The 23,901-nt window shown below is 43.7% G+C and overlaps 1 protein-coding gene across 11 annotated transcripts in view; it reads left to right on the top strand.

Moving 5' to 3' along the window:
• LOC111247343 (transcription factor GATA-3-like) overlaps positions 1-23,901 on the top strand; it is a 110,437-nt gene that overhangs the window by 24,952 nt on the left and 61,584 nt on the right. For 3 of the 11 annotated variants that reach the window (XM_086982638.1, XM_086982635.1, XM_086982641.1), the window contains one exon: positions 10,166-10,244. The exons of 7 other annotated variants lie outside the window; for them this stretch is intronic. The gene's annotated coding sequence lies outside the window, so the exon portion shown is untranslated. Of the gene's footprint in view, positions 1-10,165; positions 10,245-21,062; positions 22,364-23,901 lie in introns of those variants that run through there. One more of the 11 variants, XM_086982640.1, reaches the window with a different exon arrangement.

Below are 23,901 nucleotides of genomic sequence, written 5' to 3' on the forward strand. Positions count from 1 at the left end.
TTCATTTTCTTTTCCCTTGTCTTTGTCCTAAATTTCTCCCTCGGCGACACGGCTGCCGTTTCGGTCACTTTCTGTACGATGTCACTAGTAACTTGTGCTAGTGTGAGGTTGTCGAAAGAAATTTGCACTTCCTTTTAGCTCACACCTATTTATTCGAAATGCCGTAATGAGTCGGCGGACGATAGGCAACTGCATGTGCCTCGATGAAGTGCATCGTTTTTGTGCAGAACCTGTATTTTCTGCCATGTCGGGCTCTCTATACGGTGGTGTCTGTCCGCAATGATAGGTAAACATGCGGGCCATCTGATTGTCGTCGCATGTTAGCAATTAACCGTTCGCTATTCACGGAGGATAAGCAGCAGCGAAGATCGGCTAGGATCGAATATGCCATAGACTTGCACTCAATTGATGTTATTAGAAGTCGTAGTCTTCTCATCATCGTTGTCGGTCGCTGCTCGCCATCGCCAGCTGGAAAACCCGCTAACCTATAAAGGCTAACCTTTGGTGCCACGATTCTACTGCCAAAACCAGTCCTAGCGTCGTAACCACGATGACAAACTCGGATGAAAACAGCGCAGTTAGCTAAGCGTGCTGGATCAGAAAGTTCGTCTTCTGGTATTAGCCAACCCATCACCCAACAGCTGATGTAGCCGCTGCGGCTTTCCAGCAGCAGCATCAATAGCGGCCACTCATATGAGGAACCACCTGGGCAGGACCACTGTGACGGTCCATGCAGCCGCCGTTACGCGATTAACAGCAGCTTGTCTGAGCCTAATGGTAAGCCAAGCAAGGCGAAGGTAAGACGAAATAAGCCAGGCCATGCATTTGATTTAGACGCCGATACAGCGAAACACAATCAATGTCTGAGCTGGGTCTATCATTAGAGCCATAATCTAAGCATTAATAGAGCGATGGTACCCCTCTGTTGCTATTCATATCGTAGTTTTCTGTGTAAGTATTTGTATGCATGTTTGTAAGTGTTCTGAGCCGGTGCTTCAAATGATAGGATTTAGTTGCTTGCACCACATTATTTCAGTGGATGTTTAAACAAGATGAGCTTTTAAGCTGAGCACGTAAACGTCTCGCCCTTCTGCTTCGATAAGACCTTATCTTATCTTTACCCTTTGTTTTTTTAGGATCGCCGAATATAATGGAAACGTGTAGCATACGATGAATATGTTAGGTATTCTTTTGCGACAGACGCTCAGAAATGTTTAGTTTTACCAGATCAGATCTCTGCTGTATGACGAAAATTGCATGAATGTTCATGCGGAGAAAAATCGTTTTGCCGTTAACCAAAGTGTCCCGATGCAAAAATCGCATGTCGAGTAGAGGATCTTTGGCTAGTAGAAAAAGTAAGCATGCCTCTTGCATCCATCTTGACTAACAGCAAGCTCCTAAGGATAGACCAGTGCTAGCGATTTGAAAATCTCCATTGAGGGTGCTTATTTCCTCTGAGCAAATAATTTGCATTAATTGGGCCTGCTGTTCGACAATCGAGAGTACGGTTTAGTAAAGCAGATCGAAACTATAGCGTCCTTACCACGAAAAATTTTAACATCAAAGTCAGTTTCATACAATTCTGCTATATGCAACCAAATTTAGGCGGTAAAGACATTTATCCCGGCTGCATTTCGAAAGAACATTTGAACTAGGAACTTTCACACTCAAAAAAATCCTCTCGTTTACGTTGTACTTCCTTTTGTGCTGCGAGCCCATCCACTGTCTACGACGATTTGTTATCGTCGTTAACGTTATCCCTAACCAAATCGAGCAGAAATAAATGAACCTGTTATATATTCAACTATGTAACAGTCCTGTTCCTATACTGCCAAGATCGGTCCTCGGCCTTTGAATTACCGATGTACCCCCTTGATCGATCTACGCGTTTAACGGCAGCTTTGGCTCGGTGACCTTAGCGTACGCCAAAATGTGTTCGTCTGTAACCGTATGTTCGATTGTTTGTTTTGTGGATCGGTGCTACGTTAAGCGAGCTTTACGTTTAGCTGAGTGCCAAACGCCGAACTATAAGTAATAATCACTGACATTATTTCGACTTCGGTACACTTTCATTATCGTCATTCAACTTCACTTCGCCATTAACAGTCGCCCCGGCTATCGCTTCGATTCCGCCACTGCCGCTATCAATGTTCTCGTCATTAACGCTCCTGGCTACTCGGAATGGATCCGCATGAGCCTTATATAGTAGTTCATTTGTATTACGAAGCATCGAAGTCCAGCGTCGTCGTGGCGTAATACTTTTCGTGGTATCGTCTCTCGTTGTTCCAATATCTATGATGGGCTTCCCTATCTGGGTTCATATTCCGACGGCCGACTTGGCCGGCCAAAAGCAATTATCACATTGACAGCAACTACGGACAGATATATCAAGCAATATTTACGTACGGAAAGAAAATACTATTAATTAGTGTGTGCCCCACTTTCAGTCCGGACGTGGGATCTCTTTCTCGTAGTAACCCGATCAATACGAATTAAAGAACAACAAGCTAAATGATGACGCTCCAATAATTCTGGGTCAAAAAGCGACACATCCTGTAAAAGTGAAAACCGTTGTACAACTGGTCGAGCACGTGAATATCAATCAAACTCCATTAAAAATGGGTTATGGGTACCTGTGCCATTTACTCCAAAACCGTCATTCGAAGGAACCCCAGCCCGCGGCCATTTACAGCTGATAATCAGATCGACGCCAGTTAAATCCGAACTTAAAAAATCGTAGATAGAGAAGTTGCACCGATAGGAGCGGTTGAAGCAAAAACGTGCTACACTATTTTTATGTAAGCAATGTTTAAGTAATAAATTGACCCACATTTTAACTTCGTAAATTAGCACGTCTCTTCATTATATAACACTCACTCACAAGCGTTCCAGACCGACCTCTTTTCTCCAGTCTACTTTGCTTATTATGACTTGTTATGTGAAGTAGATGATCATCCATCAGAAACCCAAGATAGGCCCCTACGCAGAGAGGACGTAAAATGTACCCCGTGAAGTGATACCTAGCGTGGATCTTTTGACGGTCCGAAACGCTTGATCACTTCACTTCAACAAAGTGATAGGCCGGCGCGCCTGAAGGATTAGGTTGGTGTTTTCTAAACTAGTTTAGCCTATTCGTCCTGGTAAGGACGTCTTTTGGCGCCTGCAAACAATCACAGCCGAAAGATGGTAGCGTAACACGCCAAAATAACAGATCGTATATAGAATGGTACGTTTGCGTTGCTTGTTACAACTGCAATACATGCTAAAACTAGATGATGGAACAGGTGATAATTTGAGACTCTACCGTAGCACAAAACGTATTATAAGCTGCGTAGCCTTCAACAGATGACCTATTGCACTCGATCTGTATATGGTCGACAGCCATACCATTGCTTTCAGCGGTCACTGTACAGGTGCATTGATTCAGCATAAACATCTGGTAGTCAGAGCAGTGACGGTAACAAAAGGCCGTTTCGAACACGTGTTAAGAAACCCGCCGATTCTTCGGGTGGTCAGCGCTAGTTGGATGGGGAGAAATTTTGCTATTATCACCTTAAAAATAGCTATAAAAATGCATGAGCGAAAAATCGCATTAGAACAATGAGGAAAAACCGATACAGGCCATAGTCTCAGAACGCGCACTATATTGCCGTAACCAGATTGGCAGGCATCATCCTCACTTGTTCTCAAAGGCAAACTTTACCGGGAATAGGGATATCCACCGGTGGCTAGTGGTGACCGGTATGAAGTAGTTGAATGGCGTACTACGATTATTTTTCGATCAAATTTGCACCTGATTCGTCCAAATTATCAGACAGGCATATTAAAAAATTATCGTTATATTAATTCCGTACGCGTGTTAAGATGGTTTTCCAATAACAATTACACGTTCTTCCAGTGATCGACGACAAAAAGGGATAATTTAGTGCGTTTCGTTTCAGCGTTCTATAATTACACACAAACTAGAAACATAATAACGTTTAACATGTTTCTAATAGTACACAGAATTCCGTTTATTCAGATAGACAAATGCTAGCTACGGAAGCTAGCTGATACAGCGAGATCCAGTTTAGTCGAGACAATAAAATAAATGATGATAAAAAAAAACACCTTTCCTAGGTATTCTAGTATATTAGAACGCTGTCCCGATCAAAAATTTCCAACGTACAGTTGGAAATACAGTCAGTTTCTGTCTATATGGCTAAATGTACACTTGTTTTTTTTTTTTCATTTACACGTTTCCGTAAAATTGTAGCCATGCAAACATTAAGAGTTCCGAAATCGTCACAATTTTACATCAAATCTTAGACCTCCAGCTTGTATAGTTTGCCCACAACGTACCCCACCGGCGTTGCCATCCACCAGCCAGTTCTCCGTTGACCTCCTTGACATCGTGAGCAACCGTCGAGTACTTGTATCACGTAAAACGCCAAAAATAATAACAACAACACCTGCCGCAGTGGCAACATCGCAAACCAAAGGGGTCCGTGCTTCATGCCCTATTACGGCTGTTACCAATCAATTTAAGCCGTAATCGTCTTAATGTAGCCACCGCTTCAACTGTTCTTTAGACCTCTTCACACTTTCTACCTTTTAAACACTCATTACCATACAGTTGGTCCGTCTCAAGCCGAACCCCGCACACAAATACGGAGACATCACGCGTGTATCCACAGGAGATGCTCGCGCGTATTACGCGACGGTGCCTCCTCTGCTATACTAGAAAAAGAAAGAAAGACGAACATTAACTTAGCTTAAATACGTCAAAGACTGCGCCACGACCTGACGCCTGACCACCTAGAGATTTACAGTTACAACGAAATAAAGTATATTATTAAGTATAGTGAAGGAGACGCAGAGCGGAGAGAATGATGCAAAAGAAGCTTGTGCAGATGCTAGCAAATTTTATGTTCCTAGATAAAGTGTAGGGAAATTTAGTCGTAATGGATAAATCATTAGCAATGTTCGTCATAACCCGGCGTAGCACTCAGCAGTCATCACTCGGAGGGTCAGCGTTCAGCATTTTCCAACCAGCTGCCATTGTTACCAACGCGGAACAGGTAAGCTGCTGTGCGTCAGCGTCATCTACAGGACCAAGTAGCATTCTGCAGTACCCCTGCTCGTTCTAACGGTCGCTACCGCACGACCGTCACAGGTAACAACGCTTTACGGACGTGCTATCGCTCGTCGTCTCGTTGTTCAATGCAGGAGCCTGAGTTTTTGTTGACTGGTGGAAGATATAGATGTGAAATGCGCAAATAGTTCGTGTTACGTATGCCGCCGCCGCCGCCGCCGCCGCCGTTGCCGCTGCAATCGTTAAGCTTTGCTAGTAACAGGCCTAACAGCTGCAGACGGAAGAATAAACTTCTCTTTACTGGCAACTATAAAACACTGCAATTACATTGGATGCGTCACTTACGCTACCAAACAACAATGATAACAAAAAGAAGTTACGATAGTAATGAACAAAGATTGGGGGCTGGAGGGGGCTGAACCTCTCCGTTTTAGAAAGCTACTAACATGAACGTACTGATTTGTCGTACTTTATCTGTCTTCGACCTCTAACTTTAACTCCACCACAGGACAAGTATTGCTGACGCAATCTATCCCCCAGTTAGTATGAGATATATTATAAGTGACGCCTAATTATTACTGCGTTTACGACATAATGTCCTTGCAGTGACTAGAGGCCTTCAATTCGATATCGTATTATAAGAATTTCGACAATTCTAAAAGTTCGTATCTACAAAACAAACAGAAGATCTTAATTCCTTAGTCCACAAAGCGCGGCTTGAACTGAAGGCATGCAGTTACTGAACAAAGCACCGCAGGCTCACAGATTTTCGAAAGTACATCTGAAGCACTAATAAAAAAATCTCAGTTTTATAACCGATAATAATTTACCCCATTGGTGACGATCACCGCCGTTTTAAATAACAGATTTGGCACATTGTTGGCATTACGTTAATTACACGGTGCAGTATCGCCAATATGAAGAGGACATGTGCTTGTTTTCTTTTTTATGTAAATTTACTTTAACATAATATATTCCGAATTTAATTTAAACCAAATCGAGAAAGGGTATCAATATTATTGAACTGCAAACTCTCTTCTTAATCCTGCTAGGTTTTCGGTTAAAGGGTTAATGGAGTTGTCTTCCTCCATGTCAGGTTGCGCTGAATTGTGTCACCTTTGATTTTTATCAAAAACAACACTCTGCCGTCTGTAAAAAAGGACCGGTCTAAAACAAAGGAAGAAATCGATTCACGGCAAATGAGCAACTAACTAATTAACGGTTAGGAACATCGTCATCGAAGACGTCTACCATTGACGGAATTCCGTCTCGTGGCTGGGTCTTGTCTTGTTATATTTCCGCATTTTTTTGCATTTTACTCACAATTCAGTTATTACTCAATGGCGTAATAGATCAGTTTCGGCCGGCCCTCATCGGCCGGAGCTAACATCGAATAGCAAAACATGATACAACGAAAACGAGCGCCGAGTGGATTGGACTTAGAATGAGAACGTATCTGTTGTTTTTGTTTTTTCTTTTTTTTTTTTTGTTATTTCTAATGATATGATTATTATTATTGACAAGCAGATATGGATACAAAAAACCAAGACAGTGAACGTGTTTCGCATCGTGCAGGAACGTCTAATCGATGCTTACATATGAAACGTGAGAAAACAACCGTAGGAAACTGTTAGTGCTTTTAGGCAACATTACATTGCTATCTGTATATATTACATTGCTACAGGTATGTAATACCTGTATCTACAATTCAGAAAAATTGTAAGAACATAATTGAAAATTGCTCTAAAGTGTCGATGTACCTCGTGCTACACTTAAATCTGTGTTGATTAATACCAAAATCAATCAAAGTATTGGGATTGTGTTACACGTAGGCAACTGCTTCTTAGAAAATGTCTATGTTTGTATCTTCGTGTAATTTACAAACAGCAGTTAAAGAAGGCCTTAGATAAATAATCGTTTAATCATAGCAAGTAGATGGACACAAGCAGGACAATATGGCTACACGTACTCGATACTGGTGACCCTCCAGGCCCTGCCTCGAAGTGTTGTCGCAGTTGTTCCCACTATAATAAATTCGTTTCTATTCTTTACCTCTGCCTGCGGCGGCTCCTGCACGAGTCGATAGAGGATTATCGCTTCGCCAAGATGGGAACTAGATGATCTCCTTACGGAAGTAGAACACAGTTCCTCTATAACTCTGACACAATGTTCTTCTGTTATTTATTTGTTCTTTATTTGCTTATTTCCTTCATATGTTCTTCGTTTTCACTTGCTTGTCCTACAAATCCTTCGAATTCGTTCCTTAAAGAAATCCCGTGGGCGACAGAGCAGTGTTATTTGCCAGCTCCTCTCAGTTGTCTCGTAGCAGACACACCTCGTCACACTCACTATTTCTGATCCAGTATCAAATTCCTTCCTTTTGCATTCTGGCCGTTTATTCTATGGCCCCCGGGCATTTGTTTATTTTCATGGTGCCGACGGAATTCACCCGGTGACCCAGTCGTATTTTCGGTTGTCTCCTGTAAACGTTCACATGCCGTTGGCCGACTTCCAGCTAATCTTTGTTGTTCAATCTAAGCAAAGTACGTCCGTATCCATCACCTGCGCCCTCTGCGACCAGTGACGCCGGATCTCTTCATGGCGGTGATATTATGTAGCTTGAGTCCGAGCTTTGACTTGTATTGTATCTCTCGACAGAAAAGTAAGCCAAAAAGGCCTTTTGAGTTTTGTTAAGCCGTCCTAGCAAACGCGCCACCAACAACAAATACCGTAAGCCGTTAACTTACTGAAGAGTTTGCGTCGGGAAATTTCTCGTTTTATTTCATTAAACTGGCTATAGAAGTAGTCGTTCCACCGTCCGAATGGCTCTTTGCCTTTAAAGATTAGCATAGGGTAGAGCCTAATTGCGATCGGAATCGATTTTAAGTAACCTCGTTTCGATCATAAATTGAGCCGGCTTCATCTCGACTCCGATGTATGTACAGAGATATAATATACGTTACGCTAGTGGAAGGTAAACTTCAGAATAACCTTAAGCGATCCTTTATCGGGAGCGTTCATTGTACAAAATTGTCTCCTGGTTGAATGCGGTTCTATTATATTAATGCAGGTATATCATGGCCAGTAATCCAATCGGGAGGCTATCGCTGATCGAGGGCGTTCACGAGCGTGCTAGGTTGCCTGATTCTGTAAAGTTACCTGACAGATGAAGATCCGAGAAGACAGCAATTTGGTTTCGAGTTCCTTGGGAATATTTAGGTACGAGGCGCGTTGGCTAAGGTGAAACCTACAAATGATCGTTACTACCAATAAAATAAGCTGCCAAAATTTAAAAATTTTAAAAATTTAAAAATTTAAAAAAATTTAAAAAAAAAAAAGAGATTTAAAAATGTGAAATGATGGCCAAAATGTGAACCCTGATGGAAAAAAAGGCCGGAAAAGTAATGTAAACTTAATTAGTTTCAAGCATGATTTCAAAGGGCAAACGTTTATCCATGTTGGGTACTGATTTATGGCGTTACGAGCGGAACGGTTTATTGCTCGCTGTGACCACATCGAAATGGATGGACTAACATATAACTTTAAAGTTTTTCTGACGTTTTCGATGAGCGTAAAAACTTGGTGTCATAAAGCATTGTATTTATATTGATGTAGCTATTTATTACATCGTGATAGGGTCTTGCAAGCCAATCTGTCTGCGGAGGACCTCCTCAGTTTTTATCAGCAACTTCCATCTAGCGTATAGGAGTAGGAAAGGTTTAATTATTGTATAACATAGATAGAGAAGGTGTACAATACATTGTAGCCTAAAAAGTATTCGAGATAAATTGATGTATTTAATCACTCGCCTAAAAAGCCTTGTAAGATTCCTTTTAAGTAACAACCTTTAAAGGTGGATAGGAACAAGGACGCGTGAAACATTTTTTGACAATCTCGAGTTAGTGGACCTAAATGTGAACTTCATCATACATGACACAGGCGCTCTCAGGATGGAAGTCTTGGTAGTGAGCACTGGCAGTGGCAACAGCAGCATCTGTAACACACTTCCATGAAAACAATAATAACAACATTGTATGGTGGGGTGGACCACTTTAAGTTTCAATTCACATATAGAGATATGTGCTATTATAAGCAGTATGACATCAATATCTTACGGCGAGGCTGTTTATTATAGGGCATACCTTTGATTGTTATTATTTTCGAAAATGATAGTTATTGCTCACTTTGCTTTCAAACACCATAGGCCACAGATGAGCCAAGTTTCGTAAACTTTACCACACCGATATTGCTCTACGAAGGGATGGATCGTCGCGTACTTATTCTTTTCCCAGGCAGGCGAAGATAAAGGGACCTTGTACGTCGTCCCGAAGTACCAGACTTACCCAGTTTCATAGAAAGGGAAGACACAAGCTCATCGCAAATTTCAGACGGATCCATGTGGCTCGAGATCGAGTAATGAGCAGCCTTTTTACTTAGTACCAACTCCGGCAATGTTATCAAAATCTCGTTTAGTTTTCATTTGCGATAAATGATCTATTGCGACTTCATACAGAGGACAAATGTAAGCACGTACAAACCTAAAGAAGGGAAACTCTTTTCAAGTACTTTTAAACAAAAGCGATCCTGCGGCCTTACAGGCCACGCGGAGAGGCTAAATCGAGATTGATATCACAGGCCTATCATTTACCGATTGACGCGCTAAATACTTCCAATCTAATTCTGTGTTGGATACACGGAAGTAAATCTGCTTCTTGCTACCGTACAACATGTTGTCGCTGTCGTTAGTTATGAGTGCCGGCTTGACCTGGCTACTCCTACGCACGCATCTGTTTCAATACATTACCACTTGTTGTCATTGTCGGATTTTCGAAAGGGTGCGCTACCTTTCCTTTACAAGACGTTGTCAACACTCTATTTGGGCGTCATATCGCCATTTTATAGAAGTGCTTTCGGAATGGACAGACTCTATAGATCGGTCAGCGAACATCTGCAGGGCGTAAATAAGACAAAAATACGCAGCGGTTCTAGTAAGTATGTGTAAATATTAATATTCTAGCCAGTCGTTATTTTCAATTTTGTGGTAACGCCCAAGTGCCACTATAGCTAACCGGATTGAACACTGTTTCTCAGTTTTACGTTGTAGCACACCGACGGAAAGACCCGAAAAGCTATGGAACTGGAGAACGTTTTCAGCATCATCCGAATATACGTGAGTTAAAAAAAAAAAAAAAAAAAAAGTTATTTAATTCGCCCACCCGGATAGTAAACATTTAGATCGAAGGTAAAATGACGTTGACTGCGCTGACGCAGCCTCTTCCAGGTCATCTATTTCGCGAATATATGATACAATCAGCTAAATTGTTCTGCTTATTTAACAATAGTTATAGGTAGATGATATCGATTTAGTGATTCTACTTATAATTGTTATTACGAGCGTACGACACCATATGATCGTCTGTGGTTTTCGAGGCTCCTATTAGGCTCGTCAGAGTGACGCGACGCCCGCTTTCTAGCCGTGAGGCTTATTATTGGCTGTTATTTGTCTGTGCTCAGCTTCTACTAGCCTTCTTTTCGCTTTGCGCTGCAACTCATCAATGCCGACCGGGTACGCAGTGCAGGCTCCGTAGCGGAGGTATTAGTTGATGATGCTAACACTCAGACACACAATAACAACAGGCGAACGAGGACCGCTTAGCTATTGTCTCAACTAGTAGTTCGTCCACCCTCGCAGACTCTGGGTCCCGGCAAAGTGACGATTACAACGATCAACGAAGACAGACGAATCTAAGCAAGAGGAGACTTCTAATTGTTCCTGGCTATAGCTCGATGAGAGGGGTTCAGTTGATGAAAAATGACTGCTCGACGTAGCAGTGCAAGTAAGCCTCCTTCAGCACTGAAGCATCATCTACCGAAGTCTAAATAAAACACATCGAAGACAAACTGCCATTTGCCCAGTAGCGGGCAATGAATAACGATTTGCGGGCACGGCCATTTTTTCCATGAATTTCTGCGAGCAATCTATGGGTTTTTTTGGATCGAGATCAAAGAGGTTCTGCCATTTGCCTTCATAAATATAGTAGCAGAAACGAATGATTCTAGTTAGTGCAATACTTGAATGGTTGACCGTATTAGTTTTTTTGTCATTATGTAGTTCAGAGTAAACTAATTTGGCCTGTAATGTATCAAATCTATCTTGGAGCAAACACCGGCTATTCAGGATCAAGTCACAAGGATTCAAGGGGTAGCTGTAACTTGGTCCAGCTGCTTCGTCGACAACATTAAAAGAGCCCCTATTGGAGATGACGTTCATTGGCTGAAACCAAATATTAGTTGAATTTTTATAGTCTTATCGCACGCGAGACTCCTCTCATCGAGCATATCATAAAATCAATCATAAAAAAAATCTAAGGCAGCTGCTACATTACTTAAACGAACTCGAACTGTTAAAGGCCATGTATCGAATAAATGCTGTAATAGAACTCGTGTCCTTAGTTATCCTTTTTTCACCCTTAAATCTATTATACCGTTGGGTTCTCTTTAGCGTCGTGCACAAGTCTACCTTTTAACTGCCATCTTGCTATTCTCAAAACGGCCGTATTTGGAACCTAATATAGTTCTAGTTTGCAAATTGATCATTAGCCTAAGCCGTCATTAAGCCACAGGCAGCGAGCGCCCGTCCTATGTAAACGTTTTCCTCAACGATAAAGCAACAAAAGTTTAGAAGTGAATGCAGATCATTATCACTAACACTAACTTTACTCCTATGATCCCATGAATTTACCAGCGTTCTCTGACTTCATGAAACGCACTACCTGCAAGAATACCTTTTTCGCGTGAACTTCGCCAAGGGGACCGAAACTAATGTCACCATCGGAGTACGGCCGCAAACGCAGAAACTCTATCTAGAACTAGCAGCTAGCTACACGAGTGAAGAAGATTCTGTGGCGTCGATATCGTGGGTAATATATACGTGTAGCAGTGTCGCGCCGCAGCCGCGTCCAAACGCAAACGTAACACTAGCAACAACAGCCAGAGTCATACCACCGACGATAGCATAGGTACGCCTAGTATATCCTAATAATTGTCGGATGTCGCTCCACACAAACGAACAGACAGGCAGGCGGGTGGACAGACAGACAGACAGACAGACAAAGTATTTGACACCCGCTAGTTAGAAACCTGTAGACAACGAGAGACGAATGGACGGAAAGAAGAGAAAGAAAAGGCAGACGTGTATCCAGACGCGTCCTGATCGCATGCCCCCCGCAGAGGCTAACAGTAACAACCAAGTCAGCAATAGCAAGAGCGGTCCTTGATGACAGCGACACCCAGCGGGCGACGTCGGAAGCTGCTGCCACCGGCGGTCCGCCGATGGCGAACATTTATCTCGATACATCTGAGGTTTCATCTCGCTGTACCCATCTGATCGGCAACTGGTCCATTTGGTGCTGATGTAGATCTGTCGCCAGGCTGTTCGCGCGACCCAATGTCGCCTGCGTATTCTCCATACGTTATCGCAATAGAGCTCGAATAGCAGTTGAAATAGCATGGCTTTACAGCAAACCAAGAGAGTACTAACTAGAATCCCTCGCACGATCTGGCGACCGGCCATACCATACATCTTTGTGCAGCCAGCAATACCGGACTGCCCCAGGTCTCCTTCGTTACCTACGTATGAAATTGGAATGAGGACGAAGCAGAACCGAAGACGAAGTAAGTACGGTCCTCAAGAGATAACGCGGTTCAACATGAAATACATTTATCGTCAAATTCCGCATATGCTTCTATCCTACTCCGTGAAGTTGAAGGCTTATATCGGGCATTAAGTGGGCGTTGAATGGATGTATTCTATGTTAGCGACGCAGGAAGTGCCGATCACCGTGCTTGAACACATCACATCGTGTTGAAGTTGCTTTGAAGACCTGCGTCGTATAGAATACTGTATCTGTGTGGTAGCGAACGTCGAATTAACTAAATAGTCAATCGAGACAGACCGCTGCTGAAGTAGCGCGTTCATGTTTAACGCTTTCGATAGTGGCTAGGGGCAATGTCTTTTTGGGGGGACACAGCCTCGTTGACAAGATAGACAAGTTTCTTGTCTGGTCGGCCATCGAGATGGCATCAATACTGACCCAGGTTTACTACAGAGAGGACCACTGCTACTAGACTTCGCGCACAAGCTGTATATTCGTGCTGGGAGCCTACAGCCATTCGTATTGTCAGAAGTCACGCTTACGGTCGTCTACTCATTCGAAGCAACGAGAAACGATAGGACCGAAGACGTGAAATGAGAAATTTATGTACTCTAAACTGAACGGAAGGTAAAGAACAAACAACGAACAAAGAAAAGCTAGCAGGAAACAAACGGCCAACAGGTTCGCCACTTACTCTAATGTAAATACTAACATCCGAGATGGCAACGGAGGCACTTCACGGAAAATGCCATTGGAGACGATTACTGGCTACACATAAAACCTAGACAGCCTTAGGCGACTAGCGAGTAGGACAGTACCGCGGTTACGACGATGACGACGACGTCAACGCAACTGGTGATAGGCAGAAAAAGGACATCGTTTTTCTCTTCTCTTTTACTTTCGTATTACATATGTGTAATGCGTTTGTCGTCGTCACTGACTGCTGATATCTGCTTTTGTCTCACTACCTGATTAGCATCATGGCTCTCGTTTAGAAGAAGCGAATGCCCCAGGAACTGTATGTTGTTATGTGGGATACTTTATGCTGCATGTTTTACAGGGGCAACCTAACCTAGATCTGCAGATAATAATGTACGGTATTCACCACTTGTCTAGCGCTTGTCTAGTTCTCTACTTAAGACAAAGAGAGGAGGTCCGCGCAGATTTCCTTTCTCGTTATCTGAGTCCCTGCATCGACCTAACCGTGTAACAGTACCAGCGGTCTCGCGTCATCCATTGAAGTTGTTTTAAGAATGATTCTGACCTTGACAGAATACTGTGATTTACCGACAGGAGTAATGGAACGCAGTTCCTCAAGTATTTGAGTTGGTACCTGTAAAACTCCGAGAAGACAAAAAGAATATGATTCAGTCCCTATTAGCACATCTACGAGCGGACTATACCTTTCTTATCGTAACCGCTTGTGATAATGCAAAGAGACGCGTTCGAATTATACGCCAACTTTCGAACGCTCTCAACATATACGATGAAGACACGATGCATCGTAAGACAATTATTGCGCTCTTGATTGCACGCCACCAAGCCCATCACGCAGTACGCTTATCCAATGATCCGGTACAACGAAAAATGTTGCATTTAATATTTTCAATACTAATCCTCTACGTGATGGACCACGCACAATTACTGAGGCATTTTTGCCCAACATCACAACAAGCGTATAGTATAAAGCTTACAATACAGCTCATCCGACTAGAAAATAGTGTGCATGCACAATAACTTATGTACATTTCTATATTATACGATAAACACGAATGTGACATATGAAGTGAATCTTGTCAAAGGGGCAAACCGGACAGAAATCTGATAAAGCAAATGTTGGTCTATATGAGGGACATCCTGGAAGTTGTATAGGATGCGACTCCGAATAAGGACTATATAAGACACGGACCTTCCTTTAACCCAAAATCTCAATTTAGGTCATAAGTCCGGCCGTATATTTCCTAGAACATTACGTACTACGGTTATCGTTTTCTCAGCTTTTTTCCCTACAGTGAAATACGTGTTTAAATATTCGATAATGTTACCGTTTAGGTAGATGCATCTTAGATCCTACAGCCTTCTAACAAACAGTGTTGTCGTTACCATTCTTTATTTATTGTTGAAGTCGCGAATCAGCGAGCTAAAACGAAGTAAGGTATCATCAAAAATCACGAAACATCAAGTAAACACATTGTTTTTGTCGCTTTAGACAGACCGCTACTGAGATGACCTATAAAAGATTCGGTGGCACACAATGGTACAAGCTGAACGTGCGGATCATGCACACACAGCTATACTGAAACATTTAGACACGATGCGAAGGCTTCCGTTTACTGATGGTCGATTTGAGTGACCTGGCTGGTCCTGCTGATCGATACGTGAAGTTTCTATGCTTACGTCACAGCTGACATATATATTTATATAGAAAATAGCCGCTGAAACTCTAAACACAATCCAATGTTGTATAACAGGGTATATATATATATATATATATATATATATATATATATATTTAGCCTGTATTTTACCGCTCAGCCATGTAGCCTATATGTGAATTCAAGTCTGTACTCAGGCTTCGGTCTAGGATGTGAACGACTAGTCCTTAGGCACACCATATGTATGAGAGTAAACCTTTATTTTAGCCACTGATACGTTTTCATAAGATAAAACTTTTTACACAATGGTCTCATTTTTCAAACTGCGAGTTCATGTTCCCTTGTATGTCTGAATGGCTGAAACGTCGTTACGCCATCTACAGGAACTATTAAAATTATCTATACGATGGCTAGCATGTAACTAGCTTCTGTGATCGACCAGTGCCGTTAGTCTGCCTAGCAACGGCCAACTATGCCTTCAAGACGACGTCGTCGACCTCGTCAATACAACATAAATCCAAATCAGCCCGCCTCGATGGTGGTAGTTTGTTATGCAACCACATGATTCGCCGTAACACGAAAAAGCAAAACGCCTTAATGCGAATGCTCTTGTCGTCGTCGTCGTCGTCAATAGCAGCAAGAAGTCGTAGCCACGACAACAGAGAGCGATCGCTTCGGGAGAGCAACTGAACAAGGTAGCGAGATTTCGCCAGCGGCGGCGGCGGCGGCAGCGGCGGCCGCGGCAGCAGCAACAGCAGCGGTCACCACAGAAGCGACGGCGGCCAAATCCCCGTTGTACCTCTCTCCACGTTGAGCTTTCCTTTCTCTCGTTCCCCGTTGGGATACTCCTCCTCTCCCAAAACGGCTGTCACAGTTGACGAAGTTCGTCCATCAGTCGCCGGATGGCGCCACCAGCTCGGAGCCACTTCAGAGCTCCGGGGCGAGTTCTTGGAGAAGGCCCGGCGCCGTGAGCTTCAGTAACACATCATCCCACGCTCCGATCGCAGTGGCACGACTGGGTGCAGAGAAGTTGAGCGCAGGCAATTATAGATGACGAGATAGGCGATATTGGCAAGGTGTTGAAATTGCGATAACTAGCCACTGGACTTATGAAAGAGTCGCGGCTCTCCTAGCTGTGCTTGGGGTCCTTTTCAGCGATCTACAGTGTAAGAGGTCTCTCCACCTCTAATGCGATTATGTGCGATCTTTGTTTACAATTGATAATACATGATAAAAGCAACAAATCTGGCACTGTTAGGTTATTAAAACTGCGCCCGAAGTTTGCATATCTGAGGTATTAGCTAAATCAACACTGCAGAGGTTCCAGCCGCTGTGAATAGATAGGTTAGTTGGAGTCTAGGGTAGATTCAAATACACAGGAATTCGAAACTGATTAAAACCTCAAAATCTTGATTTCGAGGCTTATGCAGGTTTCGAACCTGCATTTCGAGCCGAGCATAGTCACAATTTATATCTTTCCATAAACACTTTTTCTCTATCGGATCATTGTCGACCTATTACTTTACGTATACACGATACAATCACAATTTCTGTCACAGCTGTATTGTTTAGAACTATTTTTGCTCGTACTACATTTACTCTTGCTCTGTATAGGGTGGTAGGTGGGACAGGACGTAAACTGTTGACAGAGGATCGGGCATCGAGTGATCAATTAGACCTTGTGTATCTGTTTATAGTGATTCCTGATATCGATGCTAATAGTTGATTTTTTGCACGTGGACTTCAATACCTATCTAAAAATGCGTTATACAAACACACAGTGGCAAGAACGTTGCAAAAATACGAAGTTATAATCACATGGTCGTTGCGACATATTATAGTCTTCCTTTGAATTGTAAAGAGCAGATATATATATATTCTCATACCCTAGAAGAATAACTAGATGTCTCAGTAAATCTGACAATTTTCAACAAGGACGCTACCGAGTCCTCTAGAATCGCTTTTCGAGTGCTGCGAGGACATCCGGCTGTTTCCTTAACACAACAACCTGGGTATCGGCCAGTAATTTTTCACTGGATCATTACTGTGGTGGCATTACAGGGCCAGACTGAAACAAACATGTTAAAATTCAACTGTAAGTGAAACCAAGAGTCCACACCACTTTGGTATTTTATAGGGCAAAGGGATATCGATAATTATTTTCCTTGAACAGGACCATGTTGACCACATCTAAATCACCCTACCAGGTGGAGCTGCCCCGCGACATCCCTCTCGTCCGGAATTAATCTTGACCGATTCGTGGGTTGATGTCGAGAAGTTGATATTAATTGAAATCCAATAACGGCAACATTGGCTGTCTGAGTTTCCCATTAAGCCAGCAAAGGGCTCTCGACGACCCAATAGCCTCTATCATCTGAACTCCCCTCTAACTTAAACTTCAACAACCGATTTCGAGATCCTCCATAAGCATGACCAGGCGGAGTTGCAGCATAACCCCGTGATATCTGCAAGGAGTAGCCCGAGGGCATCATGCAAGGACGACCGCTATGGCCCTAAACTAACCGCTTGTGGGGATCGGCTGGCCCTAAGTGTATCGGTCGCATCTCTTTGTGTACCGGTCTCACCCCCGGACGATAATAACGCACCCCACCCATGCTCTGTTCAGCTTCTAACGAGATTCCGATATTATATGCTGTCCCTTTTTTGCGTGCGTACGATACCCCACTCCCTTCATTTCCCACGTGGATGCGTGAACACGCATTTACCATACTTAGGAGACACTTAAGCGCCCATTACAACACATGGAAGCGTGGTGATAACGGCGCTTCGATAATACGGCGCCAAATGGGACAGTGTCATTATTTAATCTGAATTCTTTAACTTTCTGTCTCATCCTCTAGATGCCGTTGAGATGCCTCTAATTAATGTGCGAGTTTATGTCTGTCTGTGCCGCTTTGCCCTGTGCTTAAATATGTCGTCATGTAAATAACAACAGATCACGAACGTACTGGTAATTCAACAGTGAGATTTCACCATGGAAATAAAAGAAATGTTTTTTGCCTTAAATAATAGAGGACCTTTTTGTATGTATTGGCCTATCGTTGCAACGTCCGTTTGTAATAATATTGTCGTTGTACTGACGCAATAAAGCTCTAATAAAGAACACGACTATTTTTTAATAGATTACCATATGACTATTAATACGCATATGAAATTTCGTATTCTAAAAAGCAGCACTCGTGTGCTACCATGGAAGAACATCACTGTGCTGGCAATGACAACAAACCGTATTTTTAAATTTCCATTATCCGACCACTCATCTCACGGTCCGGATTGCCGTGTCAACGATTATTGGAAATCAAAGACGGGGCAAATTATTTCTTATACAATACGACCCGAATTTATCTGTTTGTTTGCTATGATTTGTCCTAGGCCAAGCCATTTATAAACGCTGTAGTAGTAAAGCTGAGAGGCCATTTTTGCCTAGCTCATACACATGTGTTCATATATTATACTTATTTAATAAATAAGTGATTGGTTTATCGAATTTTAATAACATCAGTGCGACGAATTTGCTCGTAGCATTGTATCCGTGGTATGATAATATTTATTTAGGTACTATTATATATATATGTATTCGTTGAAGGGGACTAGCGTCTGTACAGATTTATATATATATAAAAGATCTGTACGGCAAAATGTCGTGTGCACACTAGCCGAAGAGTGGACACCAACATTATCAAAAGCTGTTTAAGTATTGTTTCAACAACTGCGCTGTTAACGTTCGATATGTGTAGAAATGCTTCTTGTATACCCGTTCAACGTCGAAATCGCTTTGGTGTTTGAGATAGTTTTTTTTGTTACACGGAGATCTTTAACAGAGACGCACCTGAAATACTAGCTAGTTATCAAATCTGGTTCTTATTTTTATTGTGCTATTGTTTCCTATGTATGGATCCACTCATAGCTGTTGTCTTGAAAAATTCAATTTTGAACGTTAGCTTTGTTTTTCTTTTCAGTTTTTCTGTCTTCCAAAAACCTGGTCTGTCCCTTGTTGGCTGGACAGGGAGGGTGCAGGCTTTTATTCTTATTAATCAATAGTTTTATTTTTCTAAATTTGCAACGAATTTTTGCTGTGTTTCGCTCTCTTGCTACTGCTACTTTCCACATCGCCACAATGGGTGCTCGTGATGATGAGTCTAATACTGATGTGCTTACGGCGGGTGCTTTGGGGGTCCTTGTGATGGCGGCTCCGTGCAAACCTTCTACTACTTCCACGAACTGCTTAGTTTTTTTTTTTTCGCGCCCTTTTCTATTAGTAGCCATACAAGAATCGCCTTTGCAAATGCCGTATGAGTGCAACGCTTATTAGGAAGCTTTTGGCATACCTTCATTAGTCTCAAGTCTGCCTTTAACGTTATAAGCTATGCGCCTTCTGTTTCTATCGATTAATACAATCGACCCTTACCCTTATCACCAGTGAGCATTTACCCTTCTAACAGTTAGCCATTACTGCCAATAATAACAACTACTGGGACCTTTGGCAACATCGTTAACTGCGTAAGCGTTTTACAAACCGCAATTGTCACAGTTGTTCCACGATGGACGAAAGCAGTACAAATTAGTTTCACCGTCAAAGGGAAGCGTTCCAGCGAAAAACATTGAAGAGTCGCCGAGCTCCAACAACTGCGCTAATGGCAGCTCTACAGGGCCGATGTCAATGGCAGCAGTAGCAGCGATGTGAGAACGAAGCAGAGCCAAATTGTTCTACGACGACATTGCCGAGAGTAGGCCATCGTTGGTTAACATGGAGCGAACATCTTCTCGAGTAAACTCTGTCCCTGTGTCCTTTTTTTCGATCGGGTTCCGGTCACTGCTCTATTATCACGGAGGACTTTTTGCCAGTAACGGCGCTGGGAGTTATAGAACTAGCAGTTGTTATTGCTCGGTTTCATGATGGGTAGCCAATTAGCCAGCGAACGATCGATACCTGGCGACAGTTCCAGACGTGAATCTCAGAACAGTTTGATGCTAATAACTAGTAGTGGCAGTGGACTCCTCTCGGTTGCTGCTGCTCCTGCCTGTGCTCTCGTTACTGTTGCTGCTGATGTGTTGACTACCCGTTTCCTCGTTAACCCGTCAAACGCTGAGATTCTCCTTTTTTTTTTTCTCGCATTTATTGTTCTTCTGACACGCAGTCGCTCCAACTACAATAACATACACGACGACGACGACATGAACAGCAGAAGTAAAGCTTTTGTACTGCTATCGCGTCAGTCGACTGCTTCGCCGCCGTCAGCGTCATCGTCGTCGCCACCGCGCCACAGCCTTCCCGTAGCGACCCTTTTACCTGGGTAACTTTCTTTACTGCCCTGTTCCATTGGTGTCGCTACTGTCTGTCTGTCTGTCTGTCTGTCTGTCTGTCTGCCTGCCTGCCTGTTAGTCTGCCTGTCGATTTCTGCCGTCAGGCACAAAACAGCGCACCGCGTTCTGTGGCTGCCAATGTTCGTACCGCTGCAGCCATTGCTGTTGCCGCCGCCGTCACCGCCATAACACCCCGCACAGCCATCGTTAACCACCATCGCCGTCGTCTTCAGTGGGAGCAAGCAGCAGGCCTGCAGCATTGCTGCGGTAATCGCCATGGCCGCTATACTTACAATAGCTATATGCCGCCATAGAACGTCGGAGCAGCAGCGGCGGCAGCAGTGCTTAGGGGCATTGGCGGCAGCAGCGTAAGTTTGGTCAGGCTCAGCCGCATCACCGGCTCCGCCACAAGCACGACCGCTACGATGGCGCTCCAACAGCGGCAAAGCGGGTATCTGTCTGTCTGTCTGTCTGTCTGGCTGGCTGGCTGGCTAGCTGCCGCCCGGCCGTCTGTGCATCTATGGGTTTGTCGCTCCGCCTTAGGTAGGCACCGCCCCCGGCCCTCTCGCCAGGGAACGGCTGGTACCGCCTACGGCGCTCCGCCCCGGCCCGGTCGGCCGCATCGCTCAAGCACAATGGCAGTTTTGTGAACGCTCCGGGCGAGATAAGGCACGGGTAGTGGTGGTGTTAGTAGCAGCAGCAGCGCCGCGACGTGAGCTCAGCTGAGCCGAGCTAGCTAAGCGAAGCCGAGTCGAACGAGCTGCCGTCAAGCCGCCTTAACAACGGCCTCTGCCTAGTACTGCTCTCTAGTGGGTTGAGTACCAGCACACTGCAGCAGGCTCCCCAGGCCTAGAGCAGATATCCGGCTAGCTAACGTTGCCTAGCCAGAGCTAGGCCCGAGCCGCTTCAATAGCAAGAACCAACGACGAACGAAAGTGCTTCTCTTGGCCTGTCTGAAATTCTGCCCTGCGCGACTAACGGCTTGGAAGACTCATCCATAGGTGCTGGTGGTGAAAATGCGGTAGTAAACCAGGTGCAGTTGACGAAACGTGACGCAAAGTAACTCAAAAGCAAACGAGAAGCTCGGACGAGCGGAACAAGTGCACAGAATCCCCAATACCGGTTTAGGCGAACGGAAACGACCCGTGTCTGAGTTGCTGGCGGCACCGGATGAGCACAGTGTAAGGGCAACCAAACACGCGAAGATAGAAAGGTTGCACACAAAGTACAGTTTCTGCGATTGTAATTTGCACCTAAAGCGAAATGGAAGTCTTGCAGTGGTGATTTGGTTTTTTGAGTCTGATTTTTGTTGGATTCAAGTTGGTTTAACGGTTCGAAGGTGCAGAGGGACGAACAGAGGGAGCTCCAAGCTTTAGGGGCTTGTCGCAGTTGTGTATTGGCTGCGAGCGAACGTCAACGAAAGTAGAGCAGGAATTACCCGCTCACCTGGAACAGCGACAACGTCGACAATAAACAATCAAATTCACAGCATAATCAAAAAACGGGAATCATTCTCGTTTATTCCGGCGGAGGTCCGTCGAGGTCCTGGTTGACGTCGACTAGTAATGTATCAATACTTAAAACAGCAACAAAATTGTGCTGCGTTAGCAACAGCTAACAACTGAGTTTGCCGTACAGACACGGAAAAACGCAAAATCGTGTACTCGACACGTAATCCATCATATAATCTCTATGCTATCACTAGATAGCAATCAGTGCGTCGTTGATTTTACATGTATGTACAATTATTTATGCTCGATCTCAAACATAAATCCATCCGGTTGCCCCGTCTGTGCGAAGCTGTCTTTGTGATGTCGGTGCGAGGATTATGGTGTTAGTGAAAATAAGTTCATAAGGAACAACCGAATATACCGGCTAGAGATACAAATACGACCGTATCGTATCTAGTCACCAAAACAAACACTGGAGAATAGGTAAGCTAATCCATGAAAATCCACACGCATCAATAGTTTTATCTTAGCCGTCCACGAACCCCCGGTCGTCCCTGGCTATATATACGCATCTTGTTTTTACCACAGGCCCCTGCCGGCGCTGTCCGTGTTCCTCTATTAATAAAGTGGACGAAGGGGTTGCCAGCGAAGGTTCAGTACGAAGTCTTTGTTCTGTATTGAATCACTGCCGGCCGCCGCGTATCATTTATCTGATACGCTGAGGCAACAGGGTTAGTTACATTGTCACCTATTTTTATTGGCTACTATTATTGTTGTTTTTATGATGTCGCTATCGAAGATAACAGTAATGATAAAGATGCTTACAGAAGTTTTGCTCAGCGCCATTTATCAACGCATAATAAGATAATGATACCATGACCGGTAGCTCATATCTTGCGCTAACATTTGCTAGTTTTTGTACAAAATACCATAGATGCGCTAGGATGCCGGCAATTGACATAGTCGTCACTCGACGCTGTGATAATTCCCACGATATAAGAATTATCCTCGCTCTACGGATAATAGTTAGGTTTGATTTGTGCTTTTTTAAGTCACGTTACATTGACCTCACCCACGAACCTTCACCTTCAATAACTATGAGGTTAATTGAGATTCGACTTTACAGCACTGCCGTAAAGTCCATGAAGTTTCTCCATCAAACCTACTATACAATATCTCTTAAACAGGTGGCGTGCCTTTACGCGGTGGTGGATCGCTCTCTAAAAGGCGATACATTTGCGTCTGTAACAACGCGCGCAAAACAGGCGTAGTACACGCCTACCACCTACACCTTCATACAAGCGCATATCTGCGCGCACATTTAGCTTGGCAATGATTCGGTTTTTCGGGTATTAGAAGATGCCTGTTTTTCTAGCTAATCAAGGCCGCCGATTAAACAATCTGCTATGGCCTGCAAGGCGGCCCATAGCTCAGCTAGTTGGCCGCCGCCGATTTATGGCTTAGCCTGGTGTTTTTTGCTTCGGTACTTTTCATTTTTCCTACACGCGCTGTTATTGCCATAACTGAGATAACCGAATTTCGGATTCGCGTCAGAATGAAGGAATAAGACAAACAGCTGAGTTCTCAGACTGACGGAGTATGAAGCTACAGACGAGGTCGTATTTATATATGTGTGCTAACTGTGCGACCTCGGTTAGGCTGAACCGTTCCCAAATGGCTCAGTAGTCTTGCTATAATAATTCTGTTATTTGTTTTCGTAGCGGTATAGCGGACGGAATATAGGACATCACCTGCTTAGTAGAAAGCTTTAAGCGGCGAAACAGCGCAACCCGTCTAACCGATCTAGAAAGTCAAGATGTACCATATAACACAATATAGAACAACAATAACCAGGTATCCATCGTCGGACTATCAAAACGCCATTCAAGTATTTATTCATTTATTTGTTGGCTATTTATCATATACAAATCTGTGAGAAAAAACCGATTGATACCAGTGTTCACACATCTTGGGCACACGAATTTGGGTGCGCCCATCGGGCTAGCATCGACCCATTTAAG

This window comes from Varroa destructor, unplaced genomic scaffold (genome assembly GCF_002443255.2).
Source record: "Varroa destructor unplaced genomic scaffold, Vdes_3.0 BEIS01000003.1, whole genome shotgun sequence".
Classification (NCBI taxonomy): domain Eukaryota; kingdom Metazoa; phylum Arthropoda; class Arachnida; order Mesostigmata; family Varroidae; genus Varroa; species Varroa destructor.